Source organism: Anopheles coluzzii, chromosome 2 (assembly GCF_943734685.1).
Source record: "Anopheles coluzzii chromosome 2, AcolN3, whole genome shotgun sequence".
NCBI classification, from domain to species: domain Eukaryota; kingdom Metazoa; phylum Arthropoda; class Insecta; order Diptera; family Culicidae; genus Anopheles; species Anopheles coluzzii.
This window is the reverse complement of record NC_064670.1, coordinates 80,190,941-80,196,940: the sequence shown is the minus strand read 5'-3', so window position 1 is coordinate 80,196,940 and position 6,000 is coordinate 80,190,941.

Here is a 6,000-nt window from a genome sequence, read left to right as displayed (position 1 = left end):
AAATTTTATATGACTTTATCTATTAAAAAAAGAGTTATCATACTTGTTTCAAATAAAAAAATAAATTAGTGAAATATGTTACCGATGGTATAAATTGCTATGTCCTTCTATTCCACATCATACAACTGAATATTCACTCCTAAAATATGTCTGCCAAGCCTTGTTACACTGTATATTTTCAGGGAGACGAGTTTTTCTTTAACAATATAAGATATTTCCGTTCGAATTTTACGTGCGGCAGCTCCTAAATGGCAAACTAGATTGGGACGATGCAATTGAATTTTCAGTGCCTCGCAAATGGGTTGCAGTGCAGTGCAGTGCAGTGTGTGTGTGTGTGTGAAGAATTCAGTATGAGCGATGTGGAAAATGGTAAGACTATATTTGCGAACCAGCGTTATTTGTTTTGTAGTAGATAATGTTTGTTCATAGCAACATAATTACATTACTTGTTTAAAATGTGCCGTGTTTCTTGATTTTAAATCAGTATTACAACGTGTTTATAATGCAAATGGCTGATTTCAATGTTTACGTTTATGTCAGAGACTATGTGTGTATGTAATAAGAGTGCGGCGTCCCGGTATTTTTAGTGATTCAATTTGTACTTTGTAGGAAATATTTTAGCTTAATTCACAGTGTAAATCTCTGTAATTATAATTGAATTGTGTGTTGTAAAAAAAAACAATAACTAAAACAACATTGTAAAAAAAGCGGGCGAACATCCTTTTGGCCAAGTTTTTTTTTCGGCCATTTAGTGTTAAGTGTTTCACATGCCACTTTTAAGGCCAATGATTGTGGCTATATTTTGCGAGCCAAAAAACCAGATTCCCTCGAACAATACGTTCGACCATTGCTGGATGAACTAAATGGTCTTATCGATAATGGCATTATGTTAGGGTGTCTTCCGACTAAGGTGTGCATCAAAGTGCGTCCTTTTGTGGCTGATTCCCCAGCACGTTCATTTATTAACCTTTAAGTTGGCAACCGGATACCCGGGTATTTTTTTTTTAACTTTAAACTGAAGTAACTTTTGATTCATTGCTTTTATTGACCTGAAATTTTCCGTAGCCTCCCTTTAAATTTCTGATTTTTTGGTGCATAAATTGTAATTTTAAACAGTCTGTAAGTATTTTATTTTGATTTTTTTTTAAACTTTACCACGTAAGTTGGCAACCAGCATACCCGGGTATTCCACATACTTTGTATGGAGAATGACGTTTCTCTTCTTCCTCTTTTCGTATTGTGCTTATTTTCGATTCAAATTCAAGCGATTCCAAATTTCAATTTGACCGTTAAATTTATAATAAAATGAAAAAACTTAACGAATAAATGAAATAGAAGAGAATGTATGGTCGAGATTACTTGCTTACAGCATTAAAATATAGAAAGCATTGTTTTCCCATGAAAACCGTTAATTTTTTACGTCAAAACGTGTGGAATACCCGGGTATGTCGGTTGCCAACTTACGTATGTTAATCTGGTTGCCAACTCTTCGGTTAAAGGTAATTACAAACAGTCTATGATTTATCCAATGATGTTGATGAACTTATTTCTTAGGTGTGGTATCACACACAAAAAAAGCATGGCTATCTGAAATGTACCGTTGTTGGATACCATCATCCAATATCACAAACGACTTGCTTTCCGGGAACCAATTCTCCATTGCGTACTGACATAGATTTTCGTAATGATGTGTATAAAGAACACCAAAATAAAAAAAACCACATTGCTGGATAAAAAAAACGATATAATTTAGAGACCTACAGTTTGTGGGGAGCGATTAAGTGGTTGACTATAGAGGCTATATCATTGGGTTTGATAAGCATAGAATTGCCATCGGAGATCCATCGCAAGCTACGCAAGTTGGATGATTTAAAATTTTGGAAAGCTTCTGAGTACAGTTATTTCCTTCATTATGCTGCCCCTGTCAATTTAAGAGGCAGGATAAGTCAAGATGAATATAACCACCACATGCTTTTTATATGCGCAGTTAAATTTCTTTCCTCTTACACATACAAAAGTTATTGGAAAACTGCGGGTCAATTACTTGAACGATTTGTTGTCGACTATGACAAAATTACGGGGAAGGGTACGTTACTAGTAACGTTTATAATTTGCTACATGTTACAGTAGAGGTTGAGAAATTTGGTCCACTCTATTGGTTAGGATTCATTCATAATTTGAATTAACGGAGTGAGGAACTACCGTTGTGCGGGTTTTTGTTAGTTGGGAACGGATAGGATTGTGTCCGTCAGGAACGACAGGTTCAAGAGAAGGGTATATAAGAAGTCTGAATTTTGTATCGTCCTCTTTTTGCACTGCAATTTCGCTCAAATAAAAACACAACCTAGGAAAACAGACCCAATCTTTTGGTCCCAACACTATACATTATCTGCTTATATTTTTTAAAATGCCCTTCAATTACTGAAGAACATGTTAAGAAGTGGTTGGAAAAATTTGGAACAAGTGATAAACCGGCTGTCCGAGTTAGATAATTTGATTGTTCCAGAACCATTCAAGTGTTTTTTGTCGCGTCGAATACCACGAAATTAACATCACACTCCATATGAAGCCATTAAGCAATTATGTGTTGAAGAAAAGTAATGGCTTCTTACCACAGAAATAGAAGTTATTCAATTTTTGTCGGCATCGATGATATCTTCTACAGAGCGCATTACTGGCAAAAAGCTGAATTGCAAAAAAATAGAATCCTACAGGTTTCCACTCTCTTCAACACACCTATTCACGTTCGAGTTTAACGTTAATAACGCATCAACTACCATTGTCGAGTTAAGCCCTTCCAATGTTTTTTGTAAATTTGTGGCGATTTCTCTGGGTGCTACAGGAGGAATGTATTTTACCCCTTTGATACACACTCTCCCTAATGAAGACAACACGCAATGAAAGGTATAAAAAATAATAACTAAACGGTTCTTATCGTTTATCAATAGTTTACTTGTGAACGATAGCTCATAAACTACTGTGATATTTTTGTGGTTTCCAAAAGTATGTTGCCGAGTCGACTGTCTGATTGCTACTATTCCTTTTATATTTTCGTCATAACCCTGACAGTCCTGCTAACACTAATACTAACGTAATCCTATGTACCCTTTTTCCTATAATCTTACAATCTATAAATTTGCAGCCATTTAGGCGCCAACAACTTGTATCTGTTTTTATTTCGTTTTCCAGCAAAACAGTGCACTGCATTCAAAATATTTCATTTTTATCCTTTGACTCTAAACGAAGCTAACATTAATTTACTGGCTGGACCAATAACACTAAAAACAGCCGAAATAGTCTGAAATAAAATAGCCTTCTTTGTAAATAAAATAACCATTCCTTATTTACTCACAGTCAATTACCGCTACATGTTATTCCTATTTTAGAACGGGGAGCAGTCTTTTTAGCTCCGTTTAATGTTTTCCTTCGCTTAGCATGTTGATTTTTTTTGCTGAAAAAGTTTTGAAGCTCTTCTTCAAGATGTCCTAGCTCTTTAAAAAGCGTTAAAACATTTAAGAATTTCTTAATTGGATTTTTTTTACTTCGCCACCCGCTGCCGCTCGAAGTACATTAGCAAACAAATCATTTGAAAAAAATATATCGATTGCGCGATGGACAATGTAATGTACGCAAATATCACCGGTTTTACGCAAAACAAAGGTCAAAATATTACTCCTAAACTCGTCATCGATTCCTAACAGAATATCAAATTCCTCCAATTCTGTGCCGGTGTTCAGTGAACTGAAATGGAACAGTCGTTCCCGATTTTCGGTATTAGGGCCGATGATCCTCGATTGGATAGAATGTTCAAAAATTTCTCTTAAGTTTTTAATCTCACGAAACCACATTCTATTATGTACAGGAGTACGCGTTTTCGATGGAGAGGAGGGCTTCACAGATAATGGGGGCTCTGATATTTATCGTTCATTTTCGTCCTTTCTTCTTCTTATTTTGGCACAACAACTGCTGCCGGTCAAGACCTGCCTGTACCCATTAGTGAAAGTGGGCTTGACTTTCAGTGACTTATTGTTACCGTAGCAGGATAGTCAGTACTGGGTATGGGGACACGGTCTATTCGGGGTTTGAACCCATGACGGGCATGTTGTTAAGTCGTTCGAGTTGACGACTGTACCACCAGACCGGCCCTTATTACATATACATAAATTCAACACAAATTTTCTGATTCAATTTAGTTCTAACGTTTAACGTTGTTGTTACATTTGTAACCGTGCCGACGAACCGCGTGATTATACGAATTAGGTAAAAAAAACGGCTGTCATACCAGATAGGTAAACAAACGGCTGTCAGGGTTGTGTTGAGGTTAGGATCTTGTGCGCCAAAGTGACAGTCGACATTCTCGAAGATCGGGGAAAAAGGGCAATGATCGCGATGTAGCGATGGCCCGACGGCCATCGCGGGAAAAAAGTTATAAGAGGAACGCGCGTAGGTCACGTTAGCTCTCTATGTTTTATACCGTGCAAGGAATACCGCGTTTTTTAAAACCCCGCTTAAAGCTTGTGAAGATTTGTGAATAAACGAATTGTAAAATAGCATAAGTACAATCGCGTCGTTATTGAAACGGTATTTACGGTTGTCGAGGAGCCGACAAGTTGCGTTCGCAACATTTGTATTATTGTGAATGCGAGGGATGGATGAAATAATCAATAAGGCGATGAATAAACAAAAACACGAGGAATGAAGCACGTTGAACGATCTTTTCCATATCGCAATTTTAATTTGAAGAAATCAACAACGTCTTCTTCAGTTGCCTGTTTCAATGAATTGCTACAAATGGATCTGAAAAGTTTTAAAAGGATTTGTATATGAATATAAATGAATTTTAAGGTTACTTATCAGGTCGCCTCTCCAGTTACATGTTACGTGAATCATTCATCCTGTTTTTTATATTATCTTTCATCATGTTTTGATCCTACCACCGATAAATTTTAACTTTGTTATCTTCGTGTGATCCTATTCTTTGGTTGAAATCATCATTCTTCTTATTTTCTAGTTTCCTAAACTCCTCATGGAGGTTCGTTTTTACTCCTTTTGTTATTTGTTATTTGTTATTTAATAATTAAAATTCAAAGGTACGCGAGTGCCCCATTTGAAGCGAATTCGTTTACATATCATGGTCACGTTTCGATCATCCATTTGTCACGCTCAGTCTTAAGTAAAATAATTAACACATAACAGGTCGCACGACATCAATACTATTTAGCAATGCGGTGGACATGTCAGGTTGATGACGATCACAAATGACATTAAACTTACGGTACATACGAATAAACGGATCAGAGGAGCCAAAGCGAGTGCGGCGTTCCTCCACGTCAAGTAGCGATCTAGCTCGGAGCGATCTCGGCGGGATTTTCCTTCACAAACTGCACTGCTTAGCTTCTCAATATACACAAGTAGTTGGAAAATGTTTTCCAATTATTTAGTTATCTTATCTTGAAATAGATTTTGGCTTTCTTTGACCTCTAAAATTTCTAATATTTGTTTTCGAAATTTGCTAAGGATAGAGTTTTATGTTTCTTGAATTTTCCTCAACATTTCCATTATTTCGTTTGATGCAGTACACGATGTATCACTTGCTTCACTAGCTCTTGCTTGTCCTTGCTGCTCTTCCTCATAGGAGATTAATTCATCCATAAAATCATATATTAATGAAATAATTTTACTCACCTTCACATCGCAGGAGTTTAAGATATTATATTAATTTTGCAAAAGCGCTCAAGTTCACACCCCGTTAACACACCTGCACAATTTTTCAGTTTGACATTGTGTGTGTTTTTGTTCGTCCTCTGCTTTTGTACCGCTCTATACAGGATAGTAAGCAAGTAACCCAGGATGGCTGGAATACCAAGACGGTCGTATATAGTTCGATTCGATCGAGTAATGATGTGATGCTATAAAACCACCGACAAACCGACGTGACACTGGCGTTACAAAAGTGTCCCACACAAAAGTACTGTCATTTGCAATGAAGGCGATCACTTC